Here is a 19849-nt window from a genome sequence, read left to right as displayed (position 1 = left end):
GGCTGAAACAGAGGGGCTGAAACAGAGGGGCTGAAACAGAGGGGCTGAAACAGAGGGCGAGAAACTGAGGGCGAGAAACAGAGGGGCTGATCAGAGGGCGAGAAACAGAGGGGCTTAAACAGTGGGGCTGAAACAGAGGGGCTGAAACAGAGGGGCTGAAACAGAGGGGCTGAATCAGAGGGTCTGAAACAGATGGCGAGAAACAGAGGGCGAGAAACAGAGTGCGAGAAACAGAGGGGATGAAACAGAGGTGCTGAAACAGAGGGGCTGAAACAGAGTGCGAGAAACAGAGTGCGAGAAACAGAGGGCGAGAAACAGAGGGGGTGAAACAGAGTGGCTGAAACAGAGGGGCTGAAACAGAGGGGCTGAAAGAGAGGGGCTGAAACAGAGAGCGAGAAACAGAGGGCGAGAAACAGATGGCGAGAAACAGAGGGGCTGAAACAGAGGGGCTGAAACAGAGGGGCTGAAACAGTGGGCGAGAAACAGAGGGGCAGAAACCGAGGGGCTGAAACAGAGGGCGAGAAACAGAGGGGCTGAAACAGAGGGGCTGAAACAGAGGGGCTGAAACAGAGGGCGAGAAACAGAGGGGCTGAAACAGTGGGCGAGAAACAGAGGGGCTGAAACAGAGGGCGAGAAACAGAGAGCGAGAAACAGAGGGCGAGAAACAGAGGTGCTGAAACAGAGGGGCTGAAACAGTGGGGCTGAAACAGAGGGGCTGAAACAGAGGGCGAGAAACAGAGTGCGAGAAACAGAGGGCGAGAAACAGAGGGGCTGAAACAGAGGGGCTGAAACAGAGGGGCTGAAACAGAGGGGCTGAAAGAGAGGGGCTGAAACAGAGGGCGAGAAACAGAGGGCGAGAAACAGATGGCGAGAAACAGAGGGGCTGAAACAGAGGGGCTGAAACAGAGGGGCTGAAACAGGGGGCGAGAAACAGAGGGGCAGAAACAGAGCGGCTGAAACAGAGGGCGAGAAACAGAGCGAGAAACAGAGGGCGAGAAACAGAGGGGCTGAAACAGAGGGGGTGAAACAGAGGGGCTGAAAAAGAGGGGCTGAAACAGAGGGGCTGAAACAGAGGGGCTGAAACAGAGGGGCTGAAACAGAGGGCGAGAAACTGAGGGCGAGAAACAGAGGGGCTGATCAGAGGGCGAGAAACAGAGGGGCTCAAACAGTGGGGCTGAAACAGAGGGGCTGAAACAGAGGGGCTGAAACAGAGGGGCTGAATCAGAGGGTCTGAAACAGATGGCGAGAAACAGAGGGCGAGAAACAGAGTGCGAGAAACAGAGGGGATGAAACAGAGGTGCTGAAACAGAGGGGCTGAAACAGAGTGCGAGAAACAGAGTGCGAGAAACAGAGGGCGAGAAACAGAGGGGCTGAAACAGAGTGGCTGAAACAGAGGGGCTGAAACAGAGGGGCTGAAAGAGAGGGGCTGAAACAGAGAGCGAGAAACAGAGGGCGAGAAACAGATGGCGAGAAACAGAGGGGCTGAAACAGAGGGGCTGAAACAGAGGGGCTGAAACAGTGGGCGAGAAACAGAGGGGCAGAAACCGAGGGGCTGAAACAGAGGGCGAGAAACAGAGGGGCTGAAACAGAGGGGCTGAAACAGAGGGGCTGAAACAGAGGGCGAGAAACAGAGGGGCTGAAACAGTGGGCGAGAAACAGAGGGGCTGAAACAGAGGGCGAGAAACAGAGAGCGAGAAACAGAGTGCGAGAAACAGAGGTGCTGAAACAGAGGGGCTGAAACAGAGTGGCTGAAAAAGAGGGGCTGAAACAGAGGGGCTGAAACAGAGGGGCTGAAACAGAGGGGCTGAAACAGAGGGCGGGAAACAGAGGGCGAGAAACAGAGGGGCTGAAACAGAGGGCGAAAATCAGAGGGGCTTAAACAGTGAGGCTGAAACAGAGGGGCTGAAACAGAGGGGCTGAAACAGAGTGGCTGAAACAGAGGGGCTGAAACAGAGGGGCTGAAACAGAGGGGCTGAAACAGAGGACGAGAAACAGAAGGCGAGAAACAGAGGCGGAGAAACAGAGGGCGAGAAACAGAGGGCGAGAAACAGAGGGGCTGAAACAGAGGGGCTGAAACAGAGGGGCTGAAACAGAGGTGCTGAAACAGAGGGGCTGAATCAGAGTGGCTGAAACAGAGGGCGAGAAACAGAGAGCGAGAAACAGAGTGCGAGAAACAGAGGGGCTGAAACAGAGGGGGTGAAACAGCGGGGCTGAAACAGAGGGCGAGAAACAGAGGGGCTGAAACAGAGGGGCTGAAACAGAGGGGCTGAAACAGAGGGGCTGAAACAGAGGGGCTGAAAGAGAGGGGCTGTAACACAGGGCGAGAAACAGAGGGGCTGAAACAGATGGGCTGAAACAGAGGGGCTGAAACAGAGGGGCTGAAACAGAGGGCGAGAAACATAGGGTGAGAAACAGAGGGAAATGAAACAGAGGGGCTGAAACAGTGGAGCTGAAACAGAGGGGCTGAAACAGAAGGGCTGAAACAGAGGGGCTGAAACAGAGGGGCTGAAACAGAGGGCGACAAACACAGGGCGAGAAACTGAGGGCGAGAAAGAGTGGGGCTAAAACAGAGGGGCTGAAACAGAGGGGGTGAAACAGAGGGGCTGAAACAGAGGGGCTGAAACAGAGGGCGAGAAACAGAGGGGCTGAAACAGTGGGCGAGAAACAGAGGGGCTGAAACAGAGGGCGAGAAACAGAGCGAGAAACAGAGGGCGAGAATCAGAGGGGCTGAAACAGAGGGGGGGAAACAGAGGGGCTGAAAAAGAGGGGCTGAAACAGAGGGTCTGAAACAGAGGGGCTGAAACAGAGGGGCTGAAACAGAGGGCGAGAAACTGAGGGCGAGAAACAGAGGGGCTGATCAGAGGGCGAGAAACAGAGTGGCTTAAACAGTGGGGCTGAAACAGAGGGGCTGAAACAGAGGGGCTGAAACAGAGGGGCTGAATCAGAGGGGCTGAAACAGATGGCGAGAAACAGAGGGCGAGAAACAGAGTGCGAGAAACAGAGGGGATGAAACAGAGGTGCTGAAACAGAGGGGCTGAAACAGAGGGCGAGAAACAGAGGGCGAGAAACAGAGGGGCTGAAACAGAGGGGCTGAAACAGAGGGGCTGAAACAGAGGGCGAGAAACAGAGGGCGAGAAACAGAGGGGCTGAAACAGAGGGGCTGAAACAGAGGGGCTGAAACAGAGGGTCTGAAACAGAGGGGCTGAAACAGAGGGGCTGAAACAGAGGGCGAGAAACAGAGGGCGAGAAACAGAGGGCGAGAAAGAGTGGGGCTGAAACAAAGGGGCTGAAACAGAGGGGCTGAAAGAGAGGGGGTGAAACAGAGGGGCTGAAACAGAGGGGCTGAAACAGAGGGCGAGAAACAGAGGGGCTGAAACAGAGGAGCTGAAACAGAGGGGCTGAAACAGAGGGCGAGAAACAGAGGGGCTGAAACAGAGGGGGTGAATCAGAGGGGCTGAAACAGAGGGGCTGAAACAGAGGGGCTGAAACAGAGGGGCTGAAACAGAGGACGAGAAACAGAAGGCGAGAAACAGAGGGCGACAAACAGAGGGGCTGAAACAGAGGGGGTGAAACAGAGGGGCTGAAACAGAGGGCGAGAAACAGAGGCGGAGAAAGAGAGGGCGAGAAACAGTTGCGAGAAACAGAGGGCGAGAAACAGAGGGCGAGAAACAGAGGGGCTGAAACAGAGGGGCTGAAACAGAGGGGCTGAAACAGAGGTGCTGAAACAGAGGGCGAGAAACAGAGGGCGAGAAACAGAGGGGCTGAAACAGTGGGGCTGAAACAGAGGGGCTGAAACAGAGGGCGAGAAACAGAGTGCGAGAAACAGAGGGCGAGAAACAGAGGGGCTGAAACAGAGGGGCTGAAACAGAGGGGCTGAAACAGAGGGGCTGAAAGAGAGGGGCTGAAACAGAGGGCGAGAAACAGAGGGCGAGAAACAGATGGCGAGAAACAGAGGGGCTGAAACAGAGGGGCTGAAACAGAGGGGCTGAAACAGTGGGCGAGAAACAGAGGGGCTGAAACAGATCGGCTGAAACAGAGGGCGAGAAACAGAGCGAGAAACAGAGGGCGAGAAACAGAGGGGCTGAAACAGAGGGGGGGAAACAGAGGGGCTGAAAAAGAGGGGCTGAAACAGAGGGGCTGAAACAGAGGGGCTGAAACAGAGGGGCTGAAACAGAGGGCGAGAAACTGAGGGCGAGAAACAGAGGGGCTGATCAGAGGGCGACAAACAGAGGGGCTTAAACAGTGGGGCTGAAACAGAGGGGCTGAAACAGAGGGGCTGAAACAGAGGGGCTGAATCAGAGGGTCTGAAACAGATGGCGAGAAACAGAGGGCGAGAAACAGAGTGCGAGAAACAGAGGGGATGAAAGAGAGGTGCTGAAACAGAGGGGCTGAAACAGAGGGCGAGAAACAGAGTGCGAGAAACAGAGGGCGAGAAACAGAGGGGCTGAAACAGAGGGGCTGAAACAGAGGGGCTGAAACAGAGGGGCTGAAAGAGAGGGGCTGAAACAGAGAGCGAGAAACAGAGGGCGAGAAACAGATGGCGAGAAACAGAGGGGCTGAAACAGAGGGGCTGAAACAGAGGGGCTGAAACAGTGGGCGAGAAACAGAGGGGCAGAAACAGAGGGGCTGAAACAGAGGGCGAGAAACAGAGGGGCTGAAACAGAGGGGCTGAAACAGAGGGGCTGAAACAGAGGGGCTGAAACAGAGGGCGAGAAACAGAGGGGCTGAAACAGTGGGCGAGAAACAGAGGGGCTGAAACAGAGGGCGAGAAACAGAGAGCGAGAAACAGAGGGCGAGAAACAGAGGTGCTGAAACAGAGGGGCTGAAACAGAGTGGCTGAAAAAGAGGGGCTGAAACAGAGGGGCTGAAACAGAGGGGCTGAAACAGAGGGGCTGAAACAGAGGGCGAGAAACAGAGGGCGAGAAACAGAGGGGCTGAAACAGAGGGCGAGAATCAGAGGGGCTTAAACAGTGGGGCTGAAACAGAGGGGCTGAAACAGAGGGGCTGAAACAGAGTGGCTGAAACAGAGGGGCTGAAACAGAGGGGCTGAAACAGAGCGACTGAAACAGAGGGCGAGAAACAGAGCGAGAAACAGAGGGCGAGAAACAGAGGGGCTGAAACAGAGGGGGTGAAACAGAGGGGCTGAAAAAGAGGGGCTGAAACAGAGGGGCTGAAACAGAGGGGCTGAAACAGAGGGGCTGAAACAGAGGGCGAGAAACTGAGGGCGAGAAACAGAGGGGCTGATCAGAGGGCGAGAAACAGAGGGGCTTAAACAGTGGGGCTGAAACAGAGGGGCTGAAACAGAGGGGCTGAAAAAGAGGGGCTGAAACAGAGCGACTGAAACAGAGGGCGAGAAACAGAGCGAGAAACAGAGGGCGAGAAACAGAGGGGCTGAAACAGAGGGGGTGAAACAGAGGGGCTGAAAAAGAGGGGCTGAAACAGAGGGGCTGAAACAGAGGGGCTGAAACAGAGGGGCTGAAACAGAGGGCGAGAAACTGAGGGCGAGAAACAGAGGGGCTGATCAGAGGGCGAGAAACAGAGGGGCTTAAACAGTGGGGCTGAAACAGAGGGGCTGAAACAGAGGGGCTGAAACAGAGGGGCTGAATCAGAGGGTCTGAAACAGATGGCGAGAAACAGAGGGCGAGAAACAGAGTGCGAGAAACAGAGGGGATGAAACAGAGGTGCTGAAACAGAGGGGCTGAAACAGAGTGCGAGAAACAGAGTGCGAGAAACAGAGGGCGAGAAACAGAGGGGCTGAAACAGAGTGGCTGAAACAGAGGGGCTGAAACAGAGGGGCTGAAAGAGAGGGGCTGAAACAGAGAGCGAGAAACAGAGGGCGAGAAACAGATGGCGAGAAACAGAGGGGCTGAAACAGAGGGGCTGAAACAGAGGGGCTGAAACAGTGGGCGAGAAACAGAGGGGCAGAAACCGAGGGGCTGAAACAGAGGGCGAGAAACAGAGGGGCTGAAACAGAGGGGCTGAAACAGAGGGGCTGAAACAGAGGGCGAGAAACAGAGGGGCTGAAACAGTGGGCGAGAAACAGAGGGGCTGAAACAGAGGGCGAGAAACAGAGAGCGAGAAACAGAGGGCGAGAAACAGAGGTGCTGAAACAGAGGGGCTGAAACAGTGGGGCTGAAACAGAGGGGCTGAAACAGAGGGCGAGAAACAGAGTGCGAGAAACAGAGGGCGAGAAACAGAGGGGCTGAAACAGAGGGGCTGAAACAGAGGGGCTGAAACAGAGGGGCTGAAAGAGAGGGGCTGAAACAGAGGGCGAGAAACAGAGGGCGAGAAACAGATGGCGAGAAACAGAGGGGCTGAAACAGAGGGGCTGAAACAGAGGGGCTGAAACAGTGGGCGAGAAACAGAGGGGCAGAAACAGAGCGGCTGAAACAGAGGGCGAGAAACAGAGCGAGAAACAGAGGGCGAGAAACAGAGGGGCTGAAACAGAGGGGGTGAAACAGAGGGGCTGAAAAAGAGGGGCTGAAACAGAGGGGCTGAAACAGAGGGGCTGAAACAGAGGGGCTGAAACAGAGGGCGAGAAACTGAGGGCGAGAAACAGAGGGGCTGATCAGAGGGCGAGAAACAGAGGGGCTCAAACAGTGGGGCTGAAACAGAGGGGCTGAAACAGAGGGGCTGAAACTGAGGGGCTGAATCAGAGGGTCTGAAACAGATGGCGAGAAACAGAGGTCGAGAAACAGAGTGCGAGAAACAGAGGGGATGAAACAGAGGTGCTGAAACAGAGGGGCTGAAACAGAGTGCGAGAAACAGAGTGCGAGAAACAGAGGGCGAGAAACAGAGGGGCTGAAACAGAGTGGCTGAAACAGAGGGGCTGAAACAGAGGGGCTGAAAGAGAGGGGCTGAAACAGAGAGCGAGAAACAGAGGGCGAGAAACAGATGGCGAGAAACAGAGGGGCTGAAACAGAGGGGCTGAAACAGAGGGGCTGAAACAGTGGGCGAGAAACAGAGGGGCAGAAACCGAGGGGCTGAAACAGAGGGCGAGAAACAGAGGGGCTGAAACAGAGGGGCTGAAACAGAGGGGCTGAAACAGAGGGCGAGAAACAGAGGGGCTGAAACAGTGGGCGAGAAACAGAGGGGCTGAAACAGAGGGCGAGAAACAGAGAGCGAGAAACAGAGTGCGAGAAACAGAGGTGCTGAAACAGAGGGGCTGAAACAGAGTGGCTGAAAAAGAGGGGCTGAAACAGAGGGGCTGAAACAGAGGGGCTGAAACAGAGGGGCTGAAACAGAGGGCGAGAAACAGAGGGCGAGAAACAGAGGGGCTGAAACAGAGGGCGAAAATCAGAGGGGCTTAAACAGTGAGGCTGAAACAGAGGGGCTGAAACAGAGGGGCTGAAACAGAGTGGCTGAAACAGAGGGGCTGAAACAGAGGGGCTGAAACAGAGGGGCTGAAACAGAGGACGAGAAACAGAAGGCGAGAAACAGAGGCGGAGAAACAGAGGGCGAGAAACAGAGGGCGAGAAACAGAGGGGCTGAAACAGAGGGGCTGAAACAGAGGGGCTGAAACAGAGGTGCTGAAACAGAGGGGCTGAATCAGAGTGGCTGAAACAGAGGGCGAGAAACAGAGAGCGAGAAACAGAGTGCGAGAAACAGAGGGGCTGAAACAGAGGGGGTGAAACAGCGGGGCTGAAACAGAGGGCGAGAAACAGAGGGGCTGAAACAGAGGGGCTGAAACAGAGGGGCTGAAACAGAGGGGCTGAAAGAGAGGGGCTGTAACACAGGGCGAGAAACAGAGGGGCTGAAACAGATGGGCTGAAACAGGGGGGCTGAAACAGAGGGGCTGAAACAGAGGGCGAGAAACAGAGGGTGAGAAACAGAGGGAAATGAAACAGAGGGGCTGAAACAGTGGAGCTGAAACAGAGGGGCTGAAACAGAAGGGCTGAAACAGAGGGGCTGAAACAGAGGGGCTGAAACAGAGGGCGACAAACACAGGGCGAGAAACTGAGGGCGAGAAAGAGTGGGGCTAAAACAGAGGGGCTGAAACAGAGGGGGTGAAACAGAGGGGCTGAAACAGAGGGGCTGAAACAGAGGGCGAGAAACAGAGGGGCTGAAACAGTGGGCGAGAAACAGAGGGGCTGAAACAGAGGGCGAGAAACAGAGCGAGAAACAGAGGGCGAGAATCAGAGGGGCTGAAACAGAGGGGGGGAAACAGAGGGGCTGAAAAAGAGGGGCTGAAACAGAGGGTCTGAAACAGAGGGGCTGAAACAGAGGGGCTGAAACAGAGGGCGAGAAACTGAGGGCAAGAAACAGAGGGGCTGATCAGAGGGCGAGAAACAGAGTGGCTTAAACAGTGGGGCTGAAACAGAGGGGCTGAAACAGAGGGGCTGAAACAGAGGGGCTGAATCAAGGGGCTGAAACAGATGGCGAGAAACAGAGGGCGAGAAACAGAGTGCGAGAAACAGAGGGGATGAAACAGAGGTGCTGAAACAGAGGGGCTGAAACAGAGGGCGAGAAACAGAGGGCGAGAAACAGAGGGGCTGAAACAGAGGGGCTGAAACAGAGGGGCTGAAACAGAGGGCGAGAAACAGAGGGCGAGAAACAGAGGGGCTGAAACAGAGGGGCTGAAACAGAGGGGCTGAAACAGAGGGTCTGAAACAGAGGGGCTGAAACAGAGGGGCTGAAACAGAGGGCGAGAAACAGAGGGCGAGAAACAGAGGGCGAGAAAGAGTGGGGCTGAAACAAAGGGGCTGAAACAGAGGGGCTGAAACAGAGGGGGTGAAACAGAGGGGCTGAAACAGAGGGGCTGAAACAGAGGGCGAGAAACAGAGGGGCTGAAACAGAGGAGCTGAAACAGAGGGGCTGAAACAGAGGGCGAGAAACAGAGGGGCTGAAACAGAGGGGGTGAATCAGAGGGGCTGAAACAGAGGGGCTGAAACAGAGGGGCTGAAACAGAGGGGCTGAAACAGAGGACGAGAAACAGAAGGCGAGAAACAGAGGGCGACAAACAGAGGGGCTGAAACAGAGGGGGTGAAACAGAGGGGCTGAAACAGAGGGCGAGAAACAGAGGCGGAGAAAGAGAGGGCGAGAAACAGTTGCGAGAAACAGAGGGCGAGAAACAGAGGGCGAGAAACAGAGGGGCTGAAACAGAGGGGCTGAAACAGAGGGGCTGAAACAGAGGTGCTGAAACAGAGGGCGAGAAACAGAGGGCGAGAAACAGAGGGGCTGAAACAGTGGGGCTGAAACAGAGGGGCTGAAACAGAGGGCGAGAAACAGAGTGCGAGAAACAGAGGGCGAGAAACAGAGGGGCTGAAACAGAGGGGCTGAAACAGAGGGGCTGAAACAGAGGGGCTGAAAGAGAGGGGCTGAAACAGAGGGCGAGAAACAGAGGGCGAGAAACAGATGGCGAGAAACAGAGGGGCTGAAACAGAGGGGCTGAAACAGAGGGGCTGAAACAGTGGGCGAGAAACAGAGGGGCTGAAACAGATCGGCTGAAACAGAGGGCGAGAAACAGAGCGAGAAACAGAGGGCGAGAAACAGAGGGGCTGAAACAGAGGGGGGGAAACAGAGGGGCTGAAAAAGAGGGGCTGAAACAGAGGGGCTGAAACAGAGGGGCTGAAACAGAGGGGCTGAAACAGAGGGCGAGAAACTGAGGGCGAGAAACAGAGGGGCTGATCAGAGGGCGAGAAACAGAGGGGCTTAAACAGTGGGGCTGAAACAGAGGGGCTGAAACAGAGGGGCTGAAACAGAGGGGCTGAATCAGAGGGTCTGAAACAGATGGCGAGAAACAGAGGGCGAGAAACAGAGTGCGAGAAACAGAGGGGATGAAACAGAGGTGCTGAAACAGAGGGGCTGAAACAGAGTGCGAGAAACAGAGTGCGAGAAACAGAGGGCGAGAAACAGAGGGGCTGAAACAGAGTGGCTGAAACAGAGGGGCTGAAACAGAGGGGCTGAAAGAGAGGGGCTGAAACAGAGAGCGAGAAACAGAGGGCGAGAAACAGATGGCGAGAAACAGAGGGGCTGAAACAGAGGGGCTGAAACAGAGGGGCTGAAACAGTGGGCGAGAAACAGAGGGGCAGAAACCGAGGGGCTGAAACAGAGGGCGAGAAACAGAGGGGCTGAAACAGAGGGGCTGAAACAGAGGGGCTGAAACAGAGGGCGAGAAACAGAGGGGCTGAAACAGTGGGCGAGAAACAGAGGGGCTGAAACAGAGGGCGAGAAACAGAGAGCGAGAAACAGAGGGCGAGAAACAGAGGTGCTGAAACAGAGGGGCTGAAACAGTGGGGCTGAAACAGAGGGGCTGAAACAGAGGGCGAGAAACAGAGTGCGAGAAACAGAGGGCGAGAAACAGAGGGGCTGAAACAGAGGGGCTGAAACAGAGGGGCTGAAACAGAGGGGCTGAAAGAGAGGGGCTGAAACAGAGGGCGAGAAACAGAGGGCGAGAAACAGATGGCGAGAAACAGAGGGGCTGAAACAGAGGGGCTGAAACAGAGGGGCTGAAACAGTGGGCGAGAAACAGAGGGGCAGAAACAGAGCGGCTGAAACAGAGGGCGAGAAACAGAGCGAGAAACAGAGGGCGAGAAACAGAGGGGCTGAAACAGAGGGGGTGAAACAGAGGGGCTGAAAAAGAGGGGCTGAAACAGAGGGGCTGAAACAGAGGGGCTGAAACAGAGGGGCTGAAACAGAGGGCGAGAAACTGAGGGCGAGAAACAGAGGGGCTGATCAGAGGGCGAGAAACAGAGGGGCTCAAACAGTGGGGCTGAAACAGAGGGGCTGAAACAGAGGGGCTGAAACTGAGGGGCTGAATCAGAGGGTCTGAAACAGATGGCGAGAAACAGAGGTCGAGAAACAGAGTGCGAGAAACAGAGGGGATGAAACAGAGGTGCTGAAACAGAGGGGCTGAAACAGAGTGCGAGAAACAGAGTGCGAGAAACAGAGGGCGAGAAACAGAGGGGCTGAAACAGAGTGGCTGAAACAGAGGGGCTGAAACAGAGGGGCTGAAAGAGAGGGGCTGAAACAGAGAGCGAGAAACAGAGGGCGAGAAACAGATGGCGAGAAACAGAGGGGCTGAAACAGAGGGGCTGAAACAGAGGGGCTGAAACAGTGGGCGAGAAACAGAGGGGCAGAAACCGAGGGGCTGAAACAGAGGGCGAGAAACAGAGGGGCTGAAACAGAGGGGCTGAAACAGAGGGGCTGAAACAGAGGGCGAGAAACAGAGGGGCTGAAACAGTGGGCGAGAAACAGAGGGGCTGAAACAGAGGGCGAGAAACAGAGAGCGAGAAACAGAGTGCGAGAAACAGAGGTGCTGAAACAGAGGGGCTGAAACAGAGTGGCTGAAAAAGAGGGGCTGAAACAGAGGGGCTGAAACAGAGGGGCTGAAACAGAGGGGCTGAAACAGAGGGCGAGAAACAGAGGGCGAGAAACAGAGGGGCTGAAACAGAGGGCGAAAATCAGAGGGGCTTAAACAGTGAGGCTGAAACAGAGGGGCTGAAACAGAGGGGCTGAAACAGAGTGGCTGAAACAGAGGGGCTGAAACAGAGGGGCTGAAACAGAGGGGCTGAAACAGAGGACGAGAAACAGAAGGCGAGAAACAGAGGCGGAGAAACAGAGGGCGAGAAACAGAGGGCGAGAAACAGAGGGGCTGAAACAGAGGGGCTGAAACAGAGGGGCTGAAACAGAGGTGCTGAAACAGAGGGGCTGAATCAGAGTGGCTGAAACAGAGGGCGAGAAACAGAGAGCGAGAAACAGAGTGCGAGAAACAGAGGGGCTGAAACAGAGGGGGTGAAACAGCGGGGCTGAAACAGAGGGCGAGAAACAGAGGGGCTGAAACAGAGGGGCTGAAACAGAGGGGCTGAAACAGAGGGGCTGAAAGAGAGGGGCTGTAACACAGGGCGAGAAACAGAGGGGCTGAAACAGATGGGCTGAAACAGGGGGGCTGAAACAGAGGGGCTGAAACAGAGGGCGAGAAACAGAGGGTGAGAAACAGAGGGAAATGAAACAGAGGGGCTGAAACAGTGGAGCTGAAACAGAGGGGCTGAAACAGAAGGGCTGAAACAGAGGGGCTGAAACAGAGGGGCTGAAACAGAGGGCGACAAACACAGGGCGAGAAACTGAGGGCGAGAAAGAGTGGGGCTAAAACAGAGGGGCTGAAACAGAGGGGGTGAAACAGAGGGGCTGAAACAGAGGGGCTGAAACAGAGGGCGAGAAACAGAGGGGCTGAAACAGTGGGCGAGAAACAGAGGGGCTGAAACAGAGGGCGAGAAACAGAGCGAGAAACAGAGGGCGAGAATCAGAGGGGCTGAAACAGAGGGGGGGAAACAGAGGGGCTGAAAAAGAGGGGCTGAAACAGAGGGTCTGAAACAGAGGGGCTGAAACAGAGGGGCTGAAACAGAGGGCGAGAAACTGAGGGCGAGAAACAGAGGGGCTGATCAGAGGGCGAGAAACAGAGTGGCTTAAACAGTGGGGCTGAAACAGAGGGGCTGAAACAGAGGGGCTGAAACAGAGGGGCTGAATCAGAGGGGCTGAAACAGATGGCGAGAAACAGAGGGCGAGAAACAGAGTGCGAGAAACAGAGGGGATGAAACAGAGGTGCTGAAACAGAGGGGCTGAAACAGAGGGCGAGAAACAGAGGGCGAGAAACAGAGGGGCTGAAACAGAGGGGCTGAAACAGAGGGGCTGAAACAGAGGGCGAGAAACAGAGGGCGAGAAACAGAGGGGCTGAAACAGAGGGGCTGAAACAGAGGGGCTGAAACAGAGGGTCTGAAACAGAGGGGCTGAAACAGAGGGGCTGAAACAGAGGGCGAGAAACAGAGGGCGAGAAACAGAGGGCGAGAAAGAGTGGGGCTGAAACAAAGGGGCTGAAACAGAGGGGCTGAAACAGAGGGGGTGAAACAGAGGGGCTGAAACAGAGGGGCTGAAACAGAGGGCGAGAAACAGAGGGGCTGAAACAGAGGAGCTGAAACAGAGGGGCTGAAACAGAGGGCGAGAAACAGAGGGGCTGAAACAGAGGGGGTGAATCAGAGGGGCTGAAACAGAGGGGCTGAAACAGAGGGGCTGAAACAGAGGGGCTGAAACAGAGGACGAGAAACAGAAGGCGAGAAACAGAGGGCGACAAACAGAGGGGCTGAAACAGAGGGGGTGAAACAGAGGGGCTGAAACAGAGGGCGAGAAACAGAGGCGGAGAAAGAGAGGGCGAGAAACAGTTGCGAGAAACAGAGGGCGAGAAACAGAGGGCGAGAAACAGAGGGGCTGAAACAGAGGGGCTGAAACAGAGGGGCTGAAACAGAGGTGCTGAAACAGAGGGCGAGAAACAGAGGGCGAGAAACAGAGGGGCTGAAACAGTGGGGCTGAAACAGAGGGGCTGAAACAGAGGGCGAGAAACAGAGTGCGAGAAACAGAGGGCGAGAAACAGAGGGGCTGAAACAGAGGGGCTGAAACAGAGGGGCTGAAACAGAGGGGCTGAAAGAGAGGGGCTGAAACAGAGGGCGAGAAACAGAGGGCGAGAAACAGATGGCGAGAAACAGAGGGGCTGAAACAGAGGGGCTGAAACAGAGGGGCTGAAACAGTGGGCGAGAAACAGAGGGGCTGAAACAGATCGGCTGAAACAGAGGGCGAGAAACAGAGCGAGAAACAGAGGGCGAGAAACAGAGGGGCTGAAACAGAGGGGGGGAAACAGAGGGGCTGAAAAAGAGGGGCTGAAACAGAGGGGCTGAAACAGAGGGGCTGAAACAGAGGGGCTGAAACAGAGGGCGAGAAACTGAGGGCGAGAAACAGAGGGGCTGATCAGAGGGCGACAAACAGAGGGGCTTAAACAGTGGGGCTGAAACAGAGGGGCTGAAACAGAGGGGCTGAAACAGAGGGGCTGAATCAGAGGGTCTGAAACAGATGGCGAGAAACAGAGGGCGAGAAACAGAGTGCGAGAAACAGAGGGGATGAAAGAGAGGTGCTGAAACAGAGGGGCTGAAACAGAGGGCGAGAAACAGAGTGCGAGAAACAGAGGGCGAGAAACAGAGGGGCTGAAACAGAGGGGCTGAAACAGAGGGGCTGAAACAGAGGGGCTGAAAGAGAGGGGCTGAAACAGAGAGCGAGAAACAGAGGGCGAGAAACAGATGGCGAGAAACAGAGGGGCTGAAACAGAGGGGCTGAAACAGAGGGGCTGAAACAGTGGGCGAGAAACAGAGGGGCAGAAACAGAGGGGCTGAAACAGAGGGCGAGAAACAGAGGGGCTGAAACAGAGGGGCTGAAACAGAGGGGCTGAAACAGAGGGGCTGAAACAGAGGGCGAGAAACAGAGGGGCTGAAACAGTGGGCGAGAAACAGAGGGGCTGAAACAGAGGGCGAGAAACAGAGAGCGAGAAACAGAGGGCGAGAAACAGAGGTGCTGAAACAGAGGGGCTGAAACAGAGTGGCTGAAAAAGAGGGGCTGAAACAGAGGGGCTGAAACAGAGGGGCTGAAACAGAGGGGCTGAAACAGAGGGCGAGAAACAGAGGGCGAGAAACAGAGGGGCTGAAACAGAGGGCGAGAATCAGAGGGGCTTAAACAGTGGGGCTGAAACAGAGGGGCTGAAACAGAGGGGCTGAAACAGAGTGGCTGAAACAGAGGGGCTGAAACAGAGGGGCTGAAACAGAGCGACTGAAACAGAGGGCGAGAAACAGAGCGAGAAACAGAGGGCGAGAAACAGAGGGGCTGAAACAGAGGGGGTGAAACAGAGGGGCTGAAAAAGAGGGGCTGAAACAGAGGGGCTGAAACAGAGGGGCTGAAACAGAGGGGCTGAAACAGAGGGCGAGAAACTGAGGGCGAGAAACAGAGGGGCTGATCAGAGGGCGAGAAACAGAGGGGCTTAAACAGTGGGGCTGAAACAGAGGGGCTGAAACAGAGGGGCTGAAACAGAGGGGCTGAATCAGAGGGTCTGAAACAGATGGCGAGAAACAGAGGGCGAGAAACAGAGTGCGAGAAACTGAGGGGATGAAACAGAGGTGCTGAAACAGAGGGGCTGAAACAGAGTGCGAGAAACAGAGTGCGAGAAACAGAGGGCGAGAAACAGAGGGGCTGAAACAGAGTGGCTGAAACAGAGGGGCTGAAACAGAGGGGCTGAAAGAGAGGGGCTGAAACAGAGAGCGAGAAACAGAGGGCGAGAAACAGATGGCGAGAAACAGAGGGGCTGAAACAGAGGGGCTGAAACAGAGGGGCTGAAACAGTGGGCGAGAAACAGAGGGGCAGAAACCGAGGGGCTGAAACAGAGGGCGAGAAACAGAGGGGCTGAAACAGAGGGGCTGAAACAGAGGGGCTGAAACAGAGGGCGAGAAACAGAGGGGCTGAAACAGTGGGCGAGAAACAGAGGGGCTGAAACAGAGGGCGAGAAACAGAGAGCGAGAAACAGAGGGCGAGAAACAGAGGTGCTGAAACAGAGGGGCTGAAACAGAGTGGCTGAAAAAGAGGGGCTGAAACAGAGGGGCTGAAACAGAGGGGCTGAAACAGAGGGGCTGAAACAGAGGGCGAGAAACAGAGGGCGAGAAACAGAAGGGATGAAACAGAGGGCGAAAATCAGAGGGGCTTAAACAGTGGGGCTGAAACAGAGGGGCTGAAACAGAGGGGCTGAAACAGAGGGGCTGAAACAGAGGGGCTGAAACAGAGGGGCTGAAACAGAGGACGAGAAACAGAAGGCGAGAAACAGAGGCGGAGAAACAGAGGGCGAGAAACAGAGGGCGAGAAACAGAGGGGCTGAAACAGAGGGGCTGAAACAGAGGGGCTGAAACAGAGGTGCTGAAACAGAGGGGCTGAATCAGAGTGGCTGAAACAGAGGGCGAGAAACAGAGAGCGAGAAACAGAGTGCGAGAAACAGAGGGGCTGAAACAGAGGGGGTGAAACAGCGGGGCTGAAACAGAGGGCGAGAAACAGAGGGGCTGAAACAGAGGGGCTGAAACAGAGGGGCTGAAACAGAGGGGCTGAAACAGAGGGGCTGAAAGAGAGGGGCTGTAACACAGGGCGAGAAACAGAGGGGCTGAAACAGATGGGCTGAAACAGAGGGGCTGAAACAGAGGGGCTGAAACAGAGGGCGAGAAACAGAGGGTGAGAAACAGAGGGAAATGAAACAGAGGGGCTGAAACAGTGGAGCTGAAACAGAGGGGCTGAAACAGAAGGGCTGAAACAGAGGGGCTGAAACAGAGGGGCTGAAACAGAGGGCGACAAACACAGGGCGAGAAACTGAGGGCGAGAAAGAGTGGGGCTAAAACAGAGGGGCTGAAACAGAGGGGGTGAAACAGAGGGGCTGAAACAGAGGGGCTGAAACAGAGGGCGAGAAACAGAGGGGCTGAAACAGTGGGCGAGAAACAGAGGGGCTGAAACAGAGGGCGAGAAACAGAGCGAGAAACAGAGGGCGAGAATCAGAGGGGCTGAAACAGAGGGGGGGAAACAGAGGGGCTGAAAAAGAGGGGCTGAAACAGAGGGTCTGAAACAGAGGGGCTGAAACAGAGGGGCTGAAACAGAGGGCGAGAAACTGAGGGCGAGAAACAGAGGGGCTGATCAGAGGGCGAGAAACAGAGTGGCTTAAACAGTGGGGCTGAAACAGAGGGGCTGAAACAGAGGGGCTGAAACAGAGGGGCTGAATCAGAGGGGCTGAAACAGATGGCGAGAAACAGAGGGCGAGAAACAGAGTGCGAGAAACAGAGGGGATGAAACAGAGGTGCTGAAACAGAGGGGCTGAAACAGAGGGCGAGAAACAGAGGGCGAGAAACAGAGGGGCTGAAACAGAGGGGCTGAAACAGAGGGGCTGAAACAGAGGGCGAGAAACAGAGGGCGAGAAACAGAGGGGCTGAAACAGAGGGGCTGAAACAGAGGGGCTGAAACAGAGGGTCTGAAACAGAGGGGCTGAAACAGAGGGGCTGAAACAGAGGGCGAGAAACAGAGGGCGAGAAACAGAGGGCGAGAAAGAGTGGGGCTGAAACAAAGGGGCTGAAACAGAGGGGCTGAAACAGAGGGGGTGAAACAGAGGGACTGAAACAGAGGGGCTGAAACAGAGGGCGAGAAACAGAGGGGCTGAAACAGAGGAGCTGAAACAGAGGGGCTGAAACAGAGGGCGAGAAACAGAGGGGCTGAAACAGAGGGGGTGAATCAGAGGGGCTGAAACAGAGGGGCTGAAACAGAGGGGCTGAAACAGAGGGGCTGAAACAGAGGACGAGAAACAGAAGGCGAGAAACAGAGGGCGAGAAACAGAGGGGCTGAAACAGAGGGGGTGAAACAGAGGGGCTGAAACAGAGGGCGAGAAACAGAGGCGGAGAAAGAGAGGGCGAGAAACAGAGAGCGAGAAACAGAGGGCGAGAAACAGAGGGCGAGAAACAGAGGGGCTGAAACAGAGGGGCTGAAACAGAGGGGCTGAAACAGAGGTGCTGAAACAGAGGGCGAGAAACAGAGGGCGAGAAACAGAGGGGCTGAAACAGTGGGGCTGAAACAGAGGGGCTGAAACAGAGGGCGAGAAACAGAGTGCGAGAAACAGAGGGCGAGAAACAGAGGGGCTGAAACAGAGGGGCTGAATCAGAGGGGCTGAAACAGAGGGGCTGAAAGAGAGGGGCTGAAACAGAGGGCGAGAAACAGAGGGCGAGAAACAGATGGCGAGAAACAGAGGGGCTGAAACAGAGGGGCTGAAACAGAGGGGCTGAAACAGTGGGCGAGAAACAGAGGGGCAGAAACAGATCGGCTGAAACAGAGGGCGAGAAACAGAGCGAGAAACAGAGGGCGAGAAACAGAGGGGCTGAAACAGAGGGGGGGAAACAGAGGGGCTGAAAAAGAGGGGCTGAAACAGAGGGGCTGAAACAGAGGGGCTGAAACAGAGGGGCTGAAACAGAGGGCGAGAAACTGAGGGCGAGAAACAGAGGGGCTGATCAGAGGGCGATAAACAGACGGGCATAAACAGTGGGGCTGAAACAGAGGGGCTCTAACAGAGGGGCTGAAACAGAGGGGCTGAATCAGAGGGTCTGAAACAGATGGCGAGAAACAGAGGGCGAGAAACAGAGTGCGAGAAACAGAGGGGATGAAAGAGAGGTGCTGAAACAGAGGGGCTGAAACAGAGGGCGAGAAACAGAGTGCGAGAAACAGAGGGCGAGAAACAGAGGGGCTGAAACAGAGGGGCAGAAACAGAGGGGCTGAAACAGAGGGGCTGAAAGAGAGGGGCTGAAACAGAGAGCGAGAAACAGAGGGCGAGAAACAGATGGCGAGAAACAGAGGGCCTGAAACAGAGGGGCTGAAACAGAGGGGCTGAAACAGTGGGCGAGAAACAGAGGGGCAGAAACAGAGGGGCTGAAACAGAGGGCGAGAAACAGAGGGGCTGAAACAGAGGGGCTGAAACAGAGGGGCTGAAACAGAGGGGCTGAAACAGAGGGCGAGAAACAGAGGGGCTGAAACAGTGGGCGAGAAACAGAGGGGCTGAAACAGAGGGCGAGAAACAGAGAGCGAGAAACAGAGGGCGAGAAACAGAGGTGCTGAAACAGAGGGGCTGAAACAGAGTGGCTGAAAAAGAGGGGCTGAAACAGAGGGGCTGAAACAGAGGGGCTGAAACAGAGGGGCTGAAACAGAGGGCGGGAAACAGAGGGCGAGAAACAGAGGGGCTGAAACAGAGGGCGAGAATCAGAGGGGCTTAAACAGTGGGGCTGAAACAGAGGGGCTGAAACAGAGGGGCTGAAACAGAGTCGCTGAAACAGAGGGGCTGAAACAGAGGGGCTGAAACAGAGGGGCTGAAACAGAGGACGAGAAACAGAAGGCGAGAAACAGAGGGCGAGAAACAGAGGGGCTGAAACAGAGGGGGTGAAACAGAGGGGCTGAAACAGAGGGCGAGAAACAGAGGCGGAGAAACAGAGGGCGAGAAACAGAGAGCGAGAAACAGAGGGCGAGAAACAGAGGGCGAGAAACAGAGGGGCTGAAACAGAGGGGCTGAAACAGAGGGGCTGAAACAGAGGTGCTGAAACAGAGGGCGAGAAACAGAGGGCGAGAAACAGAGGGGCTGAAACAGTGGGGCTGAAACAGAGGGGCTGAAACAGAGGGCGAGAAACAGAGTGCGAGAAACAGAGGGCGAGAAACAGAGGGGCTGAAACAGAGGGGCTGAAAGAGAGGGGCTGAAACAGAGAGCGAGAAACAGAGGGCGAGAAACAGATGGCGAGAAACAGAGGGGCTGAAACAGAGGGGCTGAAACAGTGTGCGAGAAACAGAGGGGCAGAAACAGAGGGCGAGAAACAGAGGCGGAGAAACAGAGGGCGAGAAACAGAGAGCGAGAAACAGAGGGCGAGAAACAGAGGGCGAGAAACAGAGGGGCTGAAACAGAGGGGCTGAAACAGAGGGGCTGAAACAGAGGTGCTGAAACAGAGGGCGAGAAACAGAGGGCGAGAAACAGAGGGGCTGAAACAGTGGGGCTGAAACAGAGGGGCTGAAACAGAGGGCGAGAAACAGAGTGCGAGAAACAGAGGGCGAGAAACAGAGGGGCTGAAACAGAGGGGCTGAAACAGAGGGGCTGAAACAGAGGGGCTGAAAGAGAGGGGCTGAAACAGAGGGCGAGAAACAGAGGGCGAGAAACAGATGGCGAGAAACAGAGGGGCTGAAACAGAGGGGCTGAAACAGAGGGGCTGAAACAGTGGGCGAGAAACAGAGGGGCAGAAACAGAGGGGCTGAAACAGAGGGCGAGAAACAGAGCGAGAAACAGAGGGCGAGAAACAGAGGGGCTGAAACAGAGGGGGGGAAACAGAGGGGCTGAAAAAGAGGGGCTGAAACAGAGGGGCTGAAACAGAGGGGCTGAAACAGAGGGGCTGAAACAGAGGGCGAGAATCTGAGGGCGAGAAACAGAGGGGCTGATCAGAGGGCGAGAAACAGAGGGGATTAAACAGAGGGGCTGAAACAGAGGGGCTGAAACAGAGGG

This window comes from Stegostoma tigrinum, chromosome 28 (assembly GCF_030684315.1).
Source record: "Stegostoma tigrinum isolate sSteTig4 chromosome 28, sSteTig4.hap1, whole genome shotgun sequence".
NCBI classification, from domain to species: Eukaryota; Metazoa; Chordata; class Chondrichthyes; order Orectolobiformes; family Stegostomatidae; genus Stegostoma; species Stegostoma tigrinum.
Note: the sequence above shows the minus strand (reverse complement) of the source record.